Genomic DNA, 21,868 nt, shown 5'->3' with positions numbered 1-21,868 from the left:
CAGCACCTGCGCTGATGAAGACATCCATGGCTGTCAGCAAGGCAGCAGACGAGGTCGTCGCTGACAGCCTGACACCATCGCTATTTTACACATGTTATAGCCATGTTTTGCACATGTACGTGTCTGCTATATTTTCATGCATGTATCTATCGCTCCCAGTGTACCATATGATCAAAATGTGCAAAGGCACTTCGATCTGTGGCACTTCGGAATCAGGGGGCGGGCGAGTTCCTCTACATTTATCTTTTTTTCTGAAAATTATTGTCTACTTGTGCGAGACGAATTTCTACGCTAGCGACCCTATGGGAGAAATCTTAGCAATAGTTCTCGTTTAAGCAACATATTTAGTATGTGAAAGAAACTTGTGGTTTTAGAGAATTGTTCCCTTCGGATGAGACTGCCGCACAATTTGGAATAAATTTATAATAAATATGATGAGTACCGAGTATCAGCCGAACAGGCTAAACCTAATTGTCTGGGCTGGAGCAGGGCAGCCAGCCACCACCAGCGAGGGGGAGTCGGCGACGAGTGGAGGGGCCAGCGTCGGATGAACCAGCCCAGCCAGCCAATTACTTCCAACGGAGGGCGTATAACTCTTACAACTGCTGGGATAAAACCGTACGGGCTATCTTGGTGGTCTCGCCAACCTGCAAGATCCTACAAATATCTGCTCGCTGTTATAATCACCTTGCTCTAATATCACGTTCATAGCTAACAGTAATCAAATTATTTCCACCACACTTGCTGTCACATAGCCTAAAATAATCTGTAGCATTGGCATAATAAGCATTCCCATTAAACAGTACATATGGTGCTTCACATGAAGTCCATCCGATCCACAGCATTAGCAATGATGCGCGGCCCTACAGTCTGATGAAACAGCAACCACACCCACAATGCATGCATATCCCGTGATGGATCATCTGCAGGCCACACGTAATTATACGGCTGCCGAGGAACCACATGTGACATGCATGTGTGTGAGGCTGTATGTGACACCACTTCTCCTGGCGCGGCAGTACCCGCTGATGCAGACACTCCTGTCAGCAAGTGAGCAGCAGATGATGAGGTCATCACTGACATCATCGCTATTGATATTTATAGCCTTGTGTTGTAAATGTATGGTATACAGTGTATATCATCGCTACGAGTGCGCACGTGCTGCAGAATACCGTACCATATGAAGAAATAGAAAGTATGCAAATTTAAGCTACTTCTGACATCTAAGAACACTATTAGAAAATACGCTAAAGATCCACCCAAAAGTACCAGTATAAAGATAAACCGGTACCTCTAGTAGGTACTTTTGGGGTGGATGAAACCTATGAATGAGCCTTAGATACCGGTTGGTGTTACGAACCGGTGCCTTAAGGGCCTTAAGTACCGGTTGGTGTTACCAACCGGTACCTTAGGCTCGTCCATGAGTTACTTCAAAAGAAAAATAACTATCATCCCATTAGATGTGATGTATAGGTGAGATGGTTAGAAAGGCACACGTGAGACAAGAGATCCTGAGTTTGAATCCCGGCCAACCATTTTTGTCAAAAAATATAGCCTTAGGCACCGGTTCTTTTACCCGGTGCTGATGATCGCAACTATTGGTCTTACCGGATACCGGTTCAAAAATCGTACCTAACCGGTGTCTATAGGCTTTTTTTCCGGTAGTGGAACCACGACCACAATAAAAGCTTCAGAACAGCAATTTGGAAGGAAAAAAAATGTGGGCATGCTTCAGCGGTATGCTAGCGACATGCAAGGAAGGGGACGTGTGATGCTGATGAAACGCAAGGAAGTCGTGCTGGCTGTGCTGCTGTGGCTTCTTGCTTCGTGCCTTCGACACTGGCCGGACAGAGCCGAATTGAAGACGAGCTGGAAAAGCAGTGCGGTGACTGCCATGGAAACCTCGACCTCCATCCCCTGTTGTACCCATTTGCGCTGCCCTTTCCTACAGCCAGCTCATCCAATCGGGGCTGCGGGTGGCGTCCCTCCGAATAATAATGTTCGTATCATCATGTGAGGTATGCTATGTGCAAATAAATAACGTTCAGTTGTTCATTACCGTCGACACTAAACATTACCGAGGTGAGACTGAGATTGTGTACGACACACTACTCCACCGAAGCAAAACTAAAAAAGTTATATATCTTAAACCGAATATCTAAATTAAATTTTGATTACACTATAATATTTCTTTGACGTGAGTTTTTTTTTAAAAAAAACTACACTTGCCTATGTTTGGATAACATTGTTAAAAAGTTTCCTTTTAATATGGAACAAACAATTTTGATTATTGCGAACAAGTACTTGAATAATACGGACAAATGGTTGTTTTCTGCAAACAAAAAATAAACAAGATGAACAAATAATAGTATATTATGAAAAAAAATAACACCGCAAACATTCGATTGTATGACAAATAATCTGTGAATAAATAGTTCCCATTGTCCGATAATTTAGTATGAAAAAAAAACATACTTGTATTTCCCTTCTCTCCTTGGTTTACCCACCCACCCCTATCTGGTTTTAGTTCTCTCATTTTGTAAGTGACCTTTGTAAAGTGTTGTTTGTTTCATCATAAAAAGTTCACGCAATGTCGTAGTTTCCTTCTTTAAAAAAGAGAATGTTCTTCTGCACTTTCCTTTGTTGTAAGATTATTTTTTCTTAAAGTAAGGAGGAACATTACTAGCATGATAAAAATGAGTAACTCCTTTAAAGTGAGAGCACTAATGGTGGAGTTGATGTATCTCTTGTCTCGTGATGTGCAGGTGTAGTATAGGGCATGGCAGTCGACAGCACGAGGTGAAGGTCAGGTGAAAGATCCATGCTGAAGGATTGTAGTGAAGGATGGACGCGAGTAGGCTTGGTGAAGCGAAAGGTTCATGCCGAGAAACCAAAACGGTGAAGGGTGAATGCGAGTGCGAGTAGGCCTGGACCGAGGGATCCGGTGAGGCCGGGAGGAGTCATGGGCGGTCCACATGGTGCATGAAAGAACAAGAGTACATAATGACGAAAACGGTGTCGGCCAAGTCGGGGAGGATGACGATGAGTCAAGTAGGTGGCCTGTGAGGCAAGCGCGTGCGAACGACTTGAAGGCGTCAAGGCTAGGCGGAATGTCGGACACGCGTCGACATCGGTGGTTTGACCGGTTTGGCCTCAAAACTGGGGAGTCAGTCATGTCGTGCGGCGGCGTGCCAGAGGGTTTGACCGGTTTGGCCTCAAAACCGGGGGAGACAGGTTTGACCGATTTGGGCCTCAAAACCGGGGGTGGATTTGGCGCGGTCAAAGTCCGGGCGGAGGACACGTGGGGTGTTTTAGTCATTCGCCGGAGACCCTATAAGTGGAGGGGATTGCTGTGCCACTCCCATTTTCTTTTTCTCTCTATTTTTTCTTGTGATCTTCGTTTTAGGGTTTGTGAAAATTTTGATAGGAATGGAGATCCTAACCTCCTTTTGTCCTCCATCGTCAATATTTGAGTTCTTGTTTTAGTTCTTCGTTTTTTCTTTTCTACGATTCTAGGCAGTATTTTCTTACGATTTTCAATTCCGGAGATTTAGTTCAACTTTTTGCAAACTTCTTTTGGATCTGTTAGATCTAGTGGTTGCGGATCTACGGCTCAAGTTTCTCTATGATTCATGGAGTGTTGAGAGAGAAATTTGCGTTTTGTTCTTTGGGTTTGGTCACTGATCGTTTCTTGTTCCTCGTCTGGTTTTGCGCAGGTTTTTCAAGCAGAGGAGGTGTGGAGTGGACTGCGTGGCATGGCGAGCTGCAGCGGTGGCGGCGCCGTGTCTATTTATCGCGTGCGTGATTTTGTGCAGAGCTATCGCAGAAGCTTCTGTTCGTCTTCTACCTCCAGTCAGGGGAGCGGGGAGCGCCCGCCGGCGAGAGGGGGAGCGCTCCCCTGGCTGGAGGGGGAGGGGCAGGGTGTGGACGGCGCCGGCCGAGGTGGTCAGTTCGAGCGCGCGCTCGGCCAGGGGCGACCCGGGCGTGCCCAGGGTGCTCGGCCGCGAGGAGCATGTGCTCCCCTGCCGGGCTAGCAGGCTGGACGCGGGCAGTGCAGAGCCCTGCTCCAGGCCATTGCGGCCCGACTAGAGGGGGCGCAAGCCAGCCCAGCGCGAGGGGCAAGCGGCCCATGTGGGGGCGCCAATCCTATCTATCTTCCACAAGATTTTTTCTTCACCACCTTCCAATGTTTCAGATTCGTGCAATCAATCACAACCGTTGATTCACCTCAAACCCTACCTCTCTCCCTTCACTCTCCCCGCTGCCGTCACCATCGGCTGCCGGCCCCGCATGCCCGCGGGCCGCGGCTCCCGCTGCCCCTGCGGCCTACGTCCCCTACGCGCAGCATACTCCCGCCGGTGTGCGCTGCCTGCCTGCCGTTGCCTGCATGCGCACTGCTTGCATGCCTGCCGCTGCTTGCATGTGCGCTGCGCCGCTGCAGTTCGTCGCCCGCGCTGCAGGCTACGCTGCGGCTGCCGCTCACGCGCTGCTGCGCCGCCGCCGCGCATGCGCTGCTGCACCGCCACCGCTCACATGCTGCTGCCCCGCCGCTGCTGCGCCGCCGAGCCGGCGCCTGCGCTGCATCCAATACTCGCCGGAGAAGAAGCTTGGCCAGTCGCCATTCAATATTTCGAATCTAATATTTCAACATTTCATGCATTCAATTTCAATATTTCATCTGTACAATTTCAACATTTTATTATCAAATGTTGAACCAGTTCAATAAAATGTTGAATTAATCATACCAAAATGTTACAGAAGTTTATATAGAATATTTGGGCCAAATAGGCTTTATAGATAGATGGCTTATCTATTTTCCACGAGATAGATAGGAGCCCCACGCGGGGGGTGCCTCACAGGCCGAACCAGGCCAGCTCGGGTGGCAGTACGAGCGGCCGAGGAGGGCGCTGCTGGTGGTGGCCTGAAGGAGCAGGCCAGTTTGCGAGTTTGGTTTGCGGCACAGTTACTGCCTCAAAAGCTAAGATTGTGACCGCAACTAGTGTGCTTTGTATTTGACCGAGTTAAAATACTTCTTATCATCATTCAGTTGATGCTTTGACTGTAGCAAAAATTCCTTTTTTCCACCATGAATGTAGGGTAATACACCACTTTTTTTATCTTATATGAACTTTGTTGATTTCCCCTGTTCAGTTTAAGCAAACCAGACAAACGAAACAAATTTTGGCTCCCTAAAAACAAAACAAATTTTGCTCATTCACCCATTCCGTCGCCAAATTGGCGTTGCGGTGCTCGGCCTGCTGCGCCGCCCCTGTCGCCGTCGCGCCCTTGCTGGATGCCGCTAGCCCCGGGGAGGTCTATTCCTTGCACCTGCAATGGGAATACATCCCATCGCAGAGCGCGCACGATAAATAGATATGGCGCTAGCCCCCGCCCGGCCAAGCGCCCAGCCGCATGACCTTGCCGCCTATCAGCGCGCGCTCAGGCGGGCGCAATCTGCACAGCCCGCAGGCTCGCCGTGCCCCGAGATCGCCTCCCGCCCTGCCGGACTCGCACGACTTTTTTTTTTTTTTTTGAGTTTTGCGATTGGGGGGGGGGGGGGGGGGGGGGGGGGGGCAACGGACGGGTACGGTGAGACTATACGTCGCCAGAGGCGATAAGAACGGGAACCATCTCCTCAAGATTAATAAATTAGCACGGTATTCAATGTGCCAATAGTCTATAAATCTATACAGATTGTTTATACATGCATTGTATCCAACAAAAGAAGAAGATAGATTCCGTAGTACATGCGTGTATGCAAAAAAGACAGCAATGATGATGTCGCCGCTCATATGCCCACTACAAATTTGAAACTTAAAAAAAGTAATATCTATCAAACCGAGCATCCAAATCAAATTTGGATTGCACCATTATCTTTCTTATAAAAAGATTTTTAAAACAAGACCACACTTGACTATGTTTATACGACATTTTTTATAATCATATTTTTTAATACTAAATAATTATTTTCAGTTCATATGAACAAATATTTTAACTACATAAACAACTGATTATTTTACACGAACAAAAAAATTAAACATAACGAACAAATAATAATGTACAACGAACAAAATATTACATATCACGAATATTTGTTCGTATAGAATAAATAATAAAAATTAATATCACGAACAAATGAGTCAGCATCACGGAACAATTTAATCCACTAAGCGAAAAATAATTTGACCTTGCGAATAAATTAGTTATACACAGATAAATAATTTTACATGACAACAAATGCATCTACATTGTAAAAAATATTTTTATAAACACATATACACATGCTAAACAAGTTAGTGTATAAAATATAAATTATTTCACACACACCAATTTTTTAGTAATTTTTGTTGCTTAAATTTTTATGTACCGAAAAGAAATATCCTCACACTATAAAGAAAAGAATAAGGAAAGGAAGAGATATAAGAGAAATAATAGAGAAAGAAAAGTAAACCAAGCGGAGCAGATAATGGAAGATTTATCTACGTTTAGATTAAAAATAAAATAATATAAAGAAGGAAGAAAGAAATAAAAAAGACAAAACATAGAAAAGAAAAAAAATGTAAAGAGAAAAAACTAAAGCAGCATGCATGTTGGATACATGCGTAGTGCAGCCAGGCTACAGCTAATAGGCTACAGCTACCTACGAGCATGTACAGCATAGACTGCAGGATTTATAAAGCTGGCGGTTCCAAATTTATTGGGCCGATTCTCTATGGTGGCCCATCTAATCCCTTCAGGCGATGGCTACTAATTTTGCAGCACGACATATAGTCGCAGCGACAACGGACGGCGACGACGAGGACTTGCGGATACCGGATCACCGGAGAGAAAGAGAGAGAGGTTGGAGCGTTTGTGGGCTGTGATGTGTGGGCCGTTCTCTCGGTTGTTCGGCCGACTTGCAACCTTAAAAGCTGGAGATTTTGGCCCGCTATAACATGTATATATATGTGATTATGTGCTATATATACACTTGATTTTATTAAAAAATAAGAATCATGCATGTTTACCAAGAAAAAAATGGATCAAAGACAAATTTCAATTTGCAAACCAAGTAATACTAATGAAGTCTCTCTTTTCTAATGTAATGTACGCAGTTATCCAGCACTTTCGAGAAAAAAATACATATAAAGTCTGTTGGAAGAATTTTTACCTGAGTTTATGGATTTGCATCAGTGGTTGATTCAAAGACGTCGATTCATATAGAAGCAATTGTAGATTTCATTTTGTAATTTTTCTTTTCTAGTTAGTAATTATCAATCCAACATGATATGAAGTACAGACAATCTTTTTCTCTTTTCCTCATACCTTGAATGGTCTCGTTAACATATCCGTTGATGAGAACTGGACTAATTAGCAGTAGTCCCAAGGTAGAACAAAGTAAGATGTAGAGTTAACCTAATAATAACTAGTTTTGTTCGGTGTAAATTGGTGACTTTAGATGCACCTCCAACCTTTTTTAGTTCAAATATTTGTACAACTCTCACTGTCCCAAATTATTAGTCGTTTTGACTAGTCTAGATACATTGATTTTACTATACACCTTGATATGATATATATCCAGATGCATAGCAAATATTATGCATCTAGAAAAGCCAATTTTGATAGGGTGGGAGTACTTCTCAGTACAAATATTCGAACTAAAAGGATTAGAGGCGCATCTAAGGATCATCAGTTTGCATCCTTTGACAGATATTAGCTTCATGATAATTAGCAGAAAGTGTCATCGTGATATCTTTAGGAATTTTTACAAATAGGCAACTTTAACGTTTCCGACGAACCTCCAAAAAACTAATAGTATATTGTTGATGTATACAAACATGGATTCCTCGCCGATGGTCCGGTTATTCAACCCAGCACATGTGTTGGCGGGGCAGCGGCGAGGCGGCGGCGCTATAGCCGATGAGGCCGGCGGCGTGCCGCTCCGCTTCTCCAATGGGGTCAACGTCGACCAGGTCACCGGGGAGGTATTCTTCACGGACAGTAGCATGAACTACCCGCGATCGCAGCACGAGAGGGTGATGGCCACGGGTGGGGTGACTCGATCGGCCGCCTCAAGTATGACCCGCAGACAAACCGTGTCGCCGTGTTGCATGCTAGCATTACGTATCTGAATGGCCTCACCATCAATGCCGACCAGTCACACCTCGGCGTCGCACTTACCGGCCCGTGCAAGTTGCTCAGGTATTGGATCAAGGGTCCCAAGGCGGACACCTCAGAGCCGCTCGCCGATCTGCTGGTCTATCCTGACAACGTAAAGGCCGACGGCGATCAGGTATTGTTGGTACGGAGAGCGACATGCTCGCTGTGAGGATCAATACTGATGGAAAGTGATCCAGGTGATGAGAGGTCCCAAGAGCGTGAGGCTGACCGAGGTGGTGGAATGGGACGGCGGCAAACTGTACATGAGCTCGGTAGAATTACCTTATGTCGCCGTAGTTAGTGAATAGGAAGTTAGGAGGCTGATTTGTACATCGAGTGCTTTGTTTTTTGTTTATGTTATTTTTCTGACATTGCTACTATTTTTGGAACTTGAAATTTTATTTATGTCAGTATGTTCCTACACCAGCTTCCCATATATTATTCAAGAATCAAAGAGCCAAAGTTTAACACTTGACTTATGTATTTACAACATACATACATACATACATACATACATACATACATACATACATACATACATACATACATACATGCATCTTGCTGAAATAATAGCCCTATTTGGTGCTGAATCTTCATCAGGTTCACGCGGAGTTCACGTACATTGAAGTTATGGTGTCTTTGAGACTGTATGGGTGGGTATACGCATCATCACGCTTGTACATGTTGTCCATTACTCGTGCAACGTTGACTGCCTTCTCCAAAAGCTCCATGGGTTGAGCCTTGTCAAGGCATCCCTGGACAATTTCCATCCATGCTTCGTCAACTAGTTCTTGAAGCTTTTCATTGTAGGGAAACGGGTAGGCTACGCTAGCATCACTACCGCATATACCCAAGATACTTGCGAGTAGAAGATCATAGATCGTTACCACTAGACGCGCAGCGCAGCGGAAGAAGTCGCGCGTCGATGTAGAGGAAGTAGTCGATCACGTCCCACGAACCGAGCTCCTCGTACTTGATCCTAGCAGCCGATCAGCGCAGCAGTCGCAGCAGCGCCTCCACGGAATCCACACGTACGGGGATGAAACGCCGGGCGTCGGTGTGCTAGCACCGCACGCACGGCAAGGGCGGCGGCCGAGAGAGAGGGAGGGGCGGCGGCTAGGGAGGTGGCGCAGCTCTTAGTTTCGCCCCCCTAACCCCTCCCTCGTATATATAGGGCGTACTAATGGGCTTCTATCTCATAGGCCCATTAGTAACCCTAATCCCTCTTGGATCAATATCCTTTTGGGCCTTTAAACCGTATTGTGATGATGGGCTCTTGGGCATATCACCAACAATCTCCCACTTGCACTAGAGACAATCATACATGAAAGCTTTCCAACATTCCAAACCCCTTAAGTGTGTGACCCGTTAGGTTCATGTGTAGGTGGTCGTGATCGGAAACCATTTCCGAATCACAAGTCAATAGCGGCACCTAGCGGGGCATAGTGACTCACAAATACACATAAAGATCATATCGGCCGAACCTTAGATATACTCATACACCGATCCCTTTGCCACACGATACCAGTCAAGCTCAAAGCGAGATGCGTGCCACCTTTGTGATAGCTCGACCATTCTCTCGATCTAATAGTGGATTCTATTCATAACTAACCTTTAGTCATCATGATTAACTCTTTAATCACTTTGGCATGGCCATGCACTTTCAAATCCAACTATCTCGAGGGGCCCAGAGATATCTCTCCCGTTATCTAGGAGGGGCAAATTCCATCTTGATCCGCTCACATCTCATTCCATGTTTCATGACACACCTGTAAGCTACTTTTATAACTACCCAGTCACGGAGTAGCGTTTAGTAGCCCCAAGATGCACCACTACATACAGTGAGAAACAATGGCGATCTCAGGTCTAAGGATCCAGTAGGTATAACACTCAAGAACAACTGATGGCACATACAAAATAACAATTCCAACATTGTCTTGGAGTGGGTCAATCCAACACCATGTTCACAAACATGTGTCCACATCATTAATCCGATATCTCCATATCCATGATCCGTGAAACATGATCATCAATTAATGCATGTGCTAGTCTCAACATCATTGTTGTCCCACACAACGACATAAACTAGGGATAATTTAGAATCATATCATTGTCAACAAAGAGTTTCACGAACAAGTCACATACTTGATAATCAATGTAAAATAATCATCCATGGAACAAATAACAATTATTTATCATTACATAAACATACTCATGACACAAAATCTCCCACGCACACTAGAATCACTGATGTAAGTATCTAATACCCATAGATCTCATGTGCGCCTCATGCTTTGGTTGTGGGAGAGGCTTCGTCAACGGATCAGCAACGTTTGAATCCGTGTGCACCTTGCAAACCTTCACATCACCTCTCTCAACAAAGTTACGGATGAGGTGATACTTCCGCAGTATATGTCTGGACTTCTTAGTTGTTCTAGGCTCCTTTGCTAGTGCAACGGCACCACTATTATCACAATAGAGGTCCACTGGACTGGACGCACTAGGAACAACACCCAAGTCAGAAACAAACTTTCTGATCCAAACAGCTTCTTTTGCAGCTTCGGAAGCTGCAATATACTCGGCCTCTGTCATCGAATCAGCCACCGTATCTTGCTTGGAACTCTTCCAGCTCACTGCCCCACCATTGAGGCAGAAAACAAAACCGGATTGCGATTTGGAGTCATCTTTGTCTGTTTGAAAACTAGCATCGGTGTAACCCTTTACAAGGAGCTCATCTTCACCTCCAAATATTAGGAACATATCCTTAGTTCTTCTCAAGTACTTAAGGATACTCTTTACAATTGTCCAGTGAGGTTCACCGAAATCTGACTGATACCTGCTCGTAACACTTAGAGCAAAGGAAACATCTGGGCGCGTGCAAAGCATAGCATACATGATCGACCCTATGGCTGAAGCATAAGGAATCGTACTCATCCTCTTTTGCTCATCAGGTGTCGTAGCACACTGACTCTTGCTTAGAGTAATGCCATGTGACATTGGCAAGAAACCTTTCTTGGAATCTTGCATATTGAACCGATTCAATATCTTGTCAATGTACGTGTCTTGGCTCAATCCAATTAGCCTTTTTGATCTATCTCTATAGATCCTAATACCCAGAATATAAGCCGCCTCTCCTAAATCCTTCATCGAAAAACTCTTTTTCAATGAGGTTTTAACGGCTTCAAGCATTGGAATATCATTTCCGATCAGTAATATGTCATCCACATATAGGACCAGAAACACAAGTGCGCTCCCACTAGCCCTTTTGTAAACACAAGGCTCATCTTCATTCTTGATGAAGCCAAACCCTTTGACTACTTCATCAAAACGAATATTCCAACTCCGAGATGCTTGCTTCAATCCATAGATGGACCTATGAAGCTTACATATTTTCCCAGCATTTTTAGGATCGACAAAACCTTCAGGCTGTGTCATATACACATCCTCACTTAGATGTCCATTAAGGAAAGCGGTTTTGACATCCATTTGCCATATCTCATAGTCATAATATGCGGCAATTGCTAGGAGAATCCGAACAGACTTTAGCATTGCGACGGGCGAAAAGGTTTCCTCATAGTCAACACCTTGAATTTGTCGGAAACCTTTCGCCACCAATCGTGCCTTATAGATGTGAACATTTCCATCCATGTCTAATTTTTTCTTAAAAATCCACTTACAGTCGACAGGTCTTACACTGTCAATCTGATCGACCAAGTTCCAAACTTGATTATCATGCATGGATTTTAACTCGGATTCCATGGCTTCAAGCCATTTGTCGGAGTCAGGTCCCATCATTGCTTCTTTGTAGGTCAAAGGCTCATCATTTTTCATCAATAATACGTGGCGCTCCTCCGTAATAAGGAGGTTGAGCTTGTCAGTAGCGCGACGTGCCCTTATAGACCTTCGTGGGGCTGGTGCCTCAACTACGGGTTGTGCAACATCTTGCACATCCCGTGGATCTTCAGTGGGTGCTGAAACAGTTTCAGGTGTTTCCTGAATTTCTTCAAGTTGCACCTTGCTCCCACTAAATCCTTTTGAGAGAAACTCCTTTTCTAAGAAAACACCATTGCGAGCGACAAACACTTTGCCTTCCGCCTTATTGTAAAAATAATATCTTTTGGTTTCCCTAGGATACCCCACAAAGAAACATTTGTCTGACTTTGGAGTGAGCTTATCTGACATCAAACGTTTGACATAAGCCTCACATCCCCAAACTTTGAGAAAAGATAATCCGGGATGCTTCCCAGTCCATATCTCATATGGTGTCTTCTCAACAGACTTACTTGGAACCCTATTCAGTGTGAACGCAGCAGTTTCAAGAGCATAACCCCAAAATGACAATGGAAGATCAGCTTGGCTCATCATGGACCTAACCATGTCCAACAAGGTTCGGTTCCTCCGTTCGGATACCCCATTCCATTGAGGCATTCCGGGCGGAGTTAGCTGCGGAATAATTCCACATTGCTTCAAATGATCACCAAATTCAAGGCTCAAATATTCTCCTCCATGATCAGATCGCAGAAATTTAATTGTCTTGCCTAATTGATTTTGTACTTCATTCTAAAATTCTTTGAACTTTTCAAATGATTCAGACTTGTGCCTCATTAAGTAGATATAGCCATATCTACTAAAGTCATCAGTCAAAGTAATAAAGTACTGAAAACCACTTCTGGCTATTGAGCTCATTGGTCCACATACATCGGTATGTACAAGTTCCAACAAGTCACTCGCCCTCTCACTCTGACCATTGAAAGGCGCTTTGGCCATCTTTCCAAACAAACAAGACTCACATGTGTCAAATGATTCAAAATCAAATGAGCTTAACAATCCATCTTTATGGAGTTGTTCAATGCGCTTCTCATTTATATGACCTAAGCGACAATGCCAAATAAAAGTGGGATTCAAATCATTTGGTCTAAGCCTCTTAGTATTAATGTTACAGACAGATTTATCCTCAAGATCAAGAATATATAATCCATTCACCAATGGACAATGAGCATAAAAAATACCATTGCAAAAAATAGAACAGCGTTTGTTCTCTATTACAATCTTAAAATCACCAACTTCTTCCAAACATGAAGAAGAAATAATGTTCTTTCTCAAAGTAGAAATGCAATAACAATTATTTAATTCCAAAACTAATCCGGAGGGTAGAGACAAGTGGTAGGTGCCGACCGCCAACACCGCAACCTTTGCGCCATTGCCGACACGAACGTCCAACTCGCCTCTTGCAAATCTTCTAGTCTCACTTAGACCCTGCAACGATTTGCAAGTGTGAATCATCGATCCAGTATCAAATACCCATGATTCACTAGAAGATAATGCAATATTTATTTCTATAACATTTATACCTGAAGTGGAACTCTCACTTCCCTTCTTCTTCTTCTTTTCTTCCAAGTACTTCTTGCAGTTTCTAGACCAATGTCCCTTTTCATGACAGTGGAAGCATTCATCTTCAGAAGTAGGGCCAGATTTGGCCTTAGGTGCTGGCTTTAGCTTAGAGCCCGAGGACTCACCACCGGAACTCTTTTCCTTGCCTTTACCTTTGGGATTAGGAGGCGTCCAACGCTTCCTCTTTTTGTTCCCCTTCTGAATCATCATCACATGATTGGGATTCTTCTTAATGCTCTCCTCTGCTGTCTTTAGCATCCCATGCAACTCACTCAATGTAACCAATCATTTTGATCACATGAGGACTGACCGGGCTACCTTCTGCCAGCTTGCACGCAAACAAGGACTTTGAGATATTGAACCTCTCAGTCCTGGCTTGGTTCTGAAACATCCCACGCAGCCCCTCGATCATGGTATGAGCATCCGCATGCTCATACTGCTTCTGCAGATCAGGGGACATGGTGGCGAGCATCAGACAGCTGACATTAAGTGAGTCATTGCAGTGCTTCTCATAAGCTCTGCGATCAGCAGCAGTTGCATTGTCAGGGAGATCATCAGGATATGGCTGCTCAAGAACATACTCCTTTTTCTCTTGCCTGAGAACAATTCTCAGGTTGCGGTACCAATCAATAAAGTTTGTTCCATTCAACTTTTCTTTCTCAAGAACAGAACGCAAATTGAAAGCAGAATTATTACTGGCAGACATGATCTACAACATTAAAGTAAAGCAAGATTTCAGCACTAAGTTTATGTAAAGACTTTCATTAACTGATTTAACAAAAGACAACCTACTATATCAAAGTCATCTTCCCACTAATGACATATAGTGGTTCAAGATCCATAATCACTAAAATTCTAGTGAGCTTTAGCATCACGGCTAGAAAAGTAGTGATACAGGTAAATAACAAATTACTAATTACAGCTCTATGCGACTCTTGTTTGTTGGGTGGCATCCAATGCCCTGGCCCCAACCCTATGCCTTAAAGCCCAAAACTGTTTTGATAGCTTTGCTGAGTAAACCAATACTATGCTTGTGAATGTCCGACATCCACCCTATACAAAAGTGATAGCTGAGGGTACTCTACTTTGGTAAACCTACCACACAACGATCAAAATTTATAGGTGCAGCTATTGGTAAAAGGCATCAAAACTCAACCTTTTCTGAGGGAAGCTATTCTATCATGATTAAAGCATCCACCATATGTAAAAAGCATGAAAGAATAGTATGACAGGAAAATAAACATCACAGGCATATAATCATATTATATTGTGAATAGTATGACCTCTTGCATCACAATGGGCTCCATCGCCATGGCTCCAAGGTGACCTCCATTGCCATCCGTCTTGTCTTGTGGTGATCATCATCGCCATCATGATTGAAGCCTCCATGAAAAGATACTAAGCTATTACATCTAATAGCTAGTGAAATAATTACATGAGGATTCAAACATCACAAGTCGACACGCAGGTCGTTATACAATAATGGTGCAACCTCAACCCGGTTGTGTTAACTTGCGACACGCAGGCCGCACAAATCATCACATACATCATCACATGACATTGAGGCCATACCATTCACATCACACCCTGCAAAAACAAGTTAGGCGTACGACGTGTTCTACCAAAGTAGCGCTTGGGAAGCCGCTACAGCGAGAAAGCAACGGCGGTCCCGCATCTATGGAATCCCTATGAAAATCTCATCAGAGTGATCGCACCACCTCAAATCCGAGCCATTCATAATGCCTCAATTTTCACTAGGTCAATCACCTTGACCGTGCAAACTTTGCACTTGAGAAGACTGCATCTACACATGACCTTGATCTGTTGGTTCAATCTGCTGACTATGCACACAGTTAGTCCCGATGGTGATTCCAGCCGGTAGGGACATGTTGTATGCATAACAGAGAAAGAACACAAACTAATTTTTTTGTCACATGCCGCGCAATCAACTCGCTCCAGTTTTAACCCCTTATGACCAATTGATCTAATCAAACCGTGCAAAAGTAATAGATCCAATCTACTACAACAACATATCACATATATCCAAAAGATCCAGACCAAAAACTACGCAAGATGGCTCTGGTACCACTGTAGGGAAACGGGTAGGCTACGCTAGCATCACTACCGCATATACCCAAGATACTTGCGAGTAGAAGATCATAGATCGTTACCACTAGACGCGCAGCGCAGCGGAAGAAGTCGCGCGTCGATGTAGAGGAAGTAGTTGATCACGTCCCACGAACCGAGCTCCTCGTACTTGATCCCAGCAGCCGATCAGCGCAGCAGTCGCAGCAGCGCCTCCACGGAATCCACACGTACGGGGATGAAACGCCGGGCGTCGGTGTGCTAGCACCGCACGCACGGCAAGGGCGGCGGCCGAGAGAGAGGGAGGGGCGGCGGCTAGGGAGGTGGCGCAGCTCTTAGTTTCGCCCCCCTAGCCCCTCCCTCGTATATATAGGGGGTACTAATGGGCTTCTATCTCATAGGCCCATTAGTAACCCTAATCCCTCTTGGATCAATATCCTTTTAGGCCTTTAAACCGTATTGTGATGATGGGCTCTTAGGCATATCACCAACATTCATTGGCCTCATCTACCGTGATCCCGTACTCCTTCATGCAAGTTTGCACCGTGGATGCCACATGCTTTGACACTTGCTCTCGCTTCAAGGGCCAACAATTAGAGTAAGTAAATTGTAACAGCAACTTTTAGCTGCGCTTCAACTGACAGCGTTTTCAATTCATGACTTGTACCATGCAATGTGCAGTGAAGAACACCATGTGCTGAAGTAGCAGACAAAAAATGACTAATAGATGGAGTGCATATAGATCTCATGTGACAATGCTAAGGTACACCTCTTACCTCTTAGAGAGGTAAGATCTTAAATAAATCTCGCCCATTGAATTTTAGAAAAGATTGAATTATTGATTAAAGAAAAAAACAATTATCCATATTCTTCCAAGAATGGCCCACCACTAACCATAAATGCCACCGGACTCCGCCTAGTCCGGCCGGTTTCCGTTCTATTTCTAGTTGATCACGTTGCCTCCGCTCGGCTTAATCGTCCTGACCGTTAATATAAAACTATATCTTGTTAGATGCAATTTAGATATATCACGTAAGTGTATACATTACGCCCATCAGTCTCTAAAGTAACATATACCTATCATTGTCAATAAAATATTGTTTCATGTATAAGTAAATCACATTCAATGATTAGGTATGTTTTTCCAAACCATATCACATATTGGGATACTATCGTGACTTGTCGTGTATGAGGTACAAGTACAACCACAAATTCTACTTATGATATATGTGCACCTGTTACGTTATATATATCTGTGCACTTGTTGGTTACATCAATTTTCTAAGTTTGTCACATTCACAAAAATATGTTCACATTCACAAAAATATGTTTTTTCCATTTTTGGCGTGTTCATTCTTGTTAGCGCGTACCTACAAGAAATTAGCTGTCACCACGTTCAATTCAGCATACATCGGCAACTTTTTAAGGGCTATCACGTTGCACTCACGTGGACATCACGTTGCAAGGGCTCTCATGTGCTCCAAATAGATAACGCAAGTATTTGTTAGATTGCAGTAGTTAGTTATTCATGTTTATCCTATTAATTAAGGTATTACCTTCTAGGGAGGTAATATCTAATAAAATGAACGGCTCACGGTCATTTGGATAGGAGAAAATTATAAACTGCTCTTATCATTTCTGGATAGGAGAAAGCCCACTCAATGGCCTCCCTGGTAGTTATGTCTCCCATTAAAATGAAACTGACATTCACTATATGCATAGAAGCACTGCTGCCCACTGAAATTTGTAGGTGCTCTTTAACTTTTGCTGGTACATAGTGCTCGTCGCGCCATTTTCTTTCAGCACCGTAACGTTTGGCCATATCAATAAACTAAACATATAGATGAGCACAATGTTAAACATAAACCAAAACCATGCGTGCCTTCTGTGGTTTTTTGCATGTTGTGATGTTTGGAGCAAAACTTACCAGTTCCTTGACAAATTCAGCATGCTTGTTCTTCTGAAGTTTTAACTCTTCCATGATATCACTTATAGTGTTGAGCATGAAGATGAACAATGCCTTCATGTATGCAGGCAATTTCTCAGAGGATTGTTTATCCCACCTATCATCCATTTCGAGCAAATTATAGTTTGTCCCAGCAAAACAAAAGAAAATTTAAATCATATATGATGTATAGCTTTTGTTCATCATCCTTATAAGTACCACATAGAAATTACCGAGCACTTGCCCAACCTTTCCAGAGAAGAAATGAACATATCATATTCTTCAGTTGTGCTGTAGTTGTCACAAATGTCATCCATCAGCGATACAAGTTTAAGCCATTTTGCCAACGCCATCCGTGCATACGACTGGTGAGGCTCGTAAACAATTCCAAGCATCCAAAAATGCATCTCCGCCACTCTATCCCGGGCAAATCTCGCATACGCTTGTGACTGGAGACCTTTCCACCATCTGTAAATTAAAGACTAAACACGATTAGCACAAGACAGTATTTTTTTCAGTTCAAGTAAACAAATACCAACTTCAGGATGCAAAGTAAATAAAGGACATTCTGTCATCTTACAGCGTAAGCGCTTTCAACTCCTCACAATACAGAGCTTGCAGAATGTTGTAGTCCAGCTTCGCAAATTCCAGTATGGTGTCATTTCGTGTAGCCCTTTTCTCATACACAGAGATATAGCGTCTTGCTTCCACTCTTTCGACCCTCCTGTAACTGGGTGTTTCCAATGTGTATTCCACCTCTGCTGCCAGCTCTGGGTCTAAAGTTTCAATCATAGACTGAAGGCGGCTCTTGGTGAAAGCAATGGCATTGTCAAGAATCTCTTCACCGCGAGTTCTGAGATGCGCAGCATCATACAGCGCCAACAGACATTTGACATCATTACTTGTTGCAAAGTTTCCTTGGTCATCTCTAAACTTCACAAATTCATCTGCTTAATTATATAAGCAAATAAAGTTAATAATGAATCTAACACGATAGATGCGTAGTATATCTTTAATAAGGGAAGTTTTATTAAAGTCAAGATTTTTCTATCGATCGAGTAGATGCGAAGTGTACTTGTTTTACCATGCCTTACCAGAAGAGACATTGTACCCATGTTTTCTGAGCAAATAGAACCGCACCGATACAACATATAGGTCGTCATCGCAGCCTTCTTCATGCTGAGCATCAAGATGAACATCACGCAGCAACTCATCGATCTCCTACCTGTAGTGGTAGTCCACCCCGATCCTTTGCAGGGTGTCGACAAGCTCCAGCTTGAGAACCAGCTCGCGAGAGGCAGTGGTCTCCAATACGATCTGCCTCACCTCCTCCTGCTTGATCCGTGCACTCTCCTTCATGGACAGAAGCTGCATGCAACACAGAGACATGAATGATATACTTCATCAGTTTTTTGTGAGGAGTAGCCTTTTGGGTGTAGTGTAGTCCCCGGTCGTTCTTTTAGCATCTGGGAGTTGGGGCTGGCGTGTTTAACTGAAACTATTTTTCCTTCTTAATAAAAAATGCGCAGCTCTCCTGCGTATTCGAGAGAAAAAAAATGATACTTCATCGCAAGCAAGCGTGCACACGCACCTTGATGGTTTTATTTTTGTCAATGATACTGATCTATCTGCAGGTACCTGCGATGGGGTGCATGGCTGGTGTTGTAGGAAGAAATCGCCCCAGATGCTTGGGGTGTAAGGCCGGGGCTTGCGCTGAAGAAGGTCCTCATCTTGCGGGGCCAGAGCGAGCACAGGGCTGCCGCTGTAGGTCCCCATATGGGATGATGGGTACGGTGTGCGCGCTGCTGAGAGATGACTGAACGCCTTTTGCTAACTTTATATAGGCATGCGAGTCGCAGGTTTTAGCAGATCAGGGAGTTTGTTGGCAATTTGTTTGCCACACACCGGCTAGCTCAATGGAGGCACACTGGCCCTTGCTCTGGATTGAAAGAGAGGAGAATTTTGTCTTTGGTGTTAATAGTTTAATACAAACCCTCGCTCTAGAACTGACTGCACTTAGTAGTTAGTATGCCAAGTTTACTACTCCCTTCGTCCAAAATTGTAGGTTATTTTAGTTTTGTTCATAGTCAAATTTTCTTTACTTTCAAATAAGTTTATAGGAAAAAAAAATAAATATCTAAATCACTAGATAGACCGTGAAATAATTTTTGATATAGTCATTTCTTTGATACTATAGATGTCAATATATTTTAGTACAAACATATAATTCAAAGTTAGGCAAATTTGACTTGTGACAAATTAAAATTGATCTATAAATTGAAACTGGGGGTGTAGTAAAGTGGGTATACTAATTCACTACTGCAATAATATTTTCTGAGTCGGATGAAAAAAAATTCCAGAGACGGGCAAACCCAATCGCCTCAGCATTTTCAGAGGCAGTTGCCTACCCGCCTCTGTTAATCAAATAGAAAAAATAAAAAATAAAAAAGCCTGTTAAGCCCATCGGCCGCCACTACCTGCCCGTGGAGGAGGAGTGCCTGAGGGAGAGAGGGAGGGAGAGCGCCTAAGGAGGGACAAGGCTGGGAGAGGGAGGAGTGAAGGGGAAGGAAAACCCTAACTCGTGCTTATATACTCCAGAAGATATATTGGGCCGAGATGGGCAGTTTGGACTTCAAGATGGACTAGTATTATCTGAGGCGGTCCTTATAGAATGATTGTGCCTCAGTTAATATATGAACCGAGACGTTTATGCTAGAAAAACTACCTCGGTTAATGTCTATTAACCGATACGGACATTTTAAAGCGCTTGCCTTTGTTAATCGATTTTGAGAGGCTGTTGTAACCGCCTTAGTTAATGAAAAATGAACGCTTCATATAATCGTAGGTATTAACCGAGGCGGTTTAAAGTTATGCCCGTCTCTGAGGGCTTTTTTAAAAGTTGCAATTAATGTTCTTTTTGTAGTAGTGATTGTAGCCCATTCTAAAGAATTTTTATATTAACACAATCACAGACGGTTCTAGAGTAAATTGAGCTTTTTTTTGCGCATGCAGCAAATTTTGGCCCAAATTGGAAGCATGCTAAATTATTCTAGGCTCATCTAATTAAAATTTCTTTAATTTCATTTCACTGATCATCAGCCCATAGGGCGAACCATTACTTCTTCCTTTTACTATCTTCCCACGGATGATGGATGGTCCTTTGACTATGATTTCACCACCACATTTACCATGAGCGAAAGGGATTCATGTCACACATCTCACGGGGAGCTTGTGGACAGTGATCTGACATAGATTGTCTTCGAGGAGTTTGACGTTCTATCCTTACAGTAAGTATTATGGTAAACTATAAACATGCTGAATACTAAGGTGGAGCAGAGAGAGAGGAGAAGAGAGAAAAAGTGTGCTGTAAGCTTACAGCCAGTTTCAAAACGAGAATCAAACAATTCTATAGCTATGAGATAGACAAGTGGACCATGTATTAATGGTGGAGAGAACCATTATCCAAATGAGCTGAGAGATGAGTTGCAAAAATTTTTGCAGCCAACAGCAGGCTAAATCATTATCTTTGCTTTTAGTAACATTCGTGCATATTAGGAAGCATCTACCGAAAGCTAAATGATCACCGGTACTCATCATCACACAAGATCCATTAGTTACACGATCCTTTTGTCATGAATGAATATTCACGTAGGGTCGTCTCGGACGGTTTAGGGTGTGTTTAGTTCATTTTGCAAAAATGTGTAAAGATGTAAACAGGGCATTTGAAGTATTAAATGAAGTTTATTTGCAAAACTTTTTGCATAGTTGGGTTGTAAATCGCGAGACGAATCTAATGATGCTAATTAATCCATATTTAATCAATAATTAGTGGATGGTTACTGTAGCATCACTGTTGCAAATCATGGATTAAGTAGGCTCATTAGAATCGTCTCGCGATTTACAGTCCATCCATGCAAAAAGTTTTTTAAATAGATTTCATTTAGTACTTCAAATTAGCAAGATACCATTTCACTTTAATGCGTTTACGGCTTTTTTGCGTTTACATGTAAAGAACTAAACAGGGCCTCAGAAGTTCGTCATTTGTCAAGGTTTCCAAGTCATGTAAACTATACAATGAGAGGTACAAGAGCTAACTTTTAGCACTTACTAACGTTGGCCTAACAAAACTTTGGCCAATACTACAATTCTGTCAAAATGACAAGCAATTATAAAGAGAAAAAAAAACTTGACATGCGGGGTGAGACCGCCCCACAGCATTGTTTGAGAGGTAGAATGATCTTCTCACAGCAGGCCAAGAAAACCCCCGAACCCCTGCCCCACCCGTACACGGGGGCCCGTCGCCTTGTG

The 21,868-nt window shown here is 43.3% G+C and overlaps 2 pseudogenes; one reads left to right on the top strand and one right to left on the bottom strand.

The window, feature by feature from the left end:
• The first annotated feature begins 7,832 nt into the window (after positions 1 to 7,832).
• LOC120662394 lies at positions 7,833 to 8,447 on the top strand (annotated as a pseudogene).
• A 222-nt stretch (positions 8,448 to 8,669) lies between these two features.
• LOC120659754 lies at positions 8,670 to 19,379 on the bottom strand (annotated as a pseudogene).
• Between the last annotated feature and the right edge of the window lie 2,489 nt (positions 19,380 to 21,868).

Source organism: Panicum virgatum, chromosome 2N, assembly GCF_016808335.1.
Source record: "Panicum virgatum strain AP13 chromosome 2N, P.virgatum_v5, whole genome shotgun sequence".
Classification (NCBI taxonomy): Eukaryota; Viridiplantae; Streptophyta; class Magnoliopsida; order Poales; family Poaceae; genus Panicum; species Panicum virgatum.
Note: the sequence above shows the minus strand (reverse complement) of the source record. Positions and strands in the feature narration are given on the sequence as shown.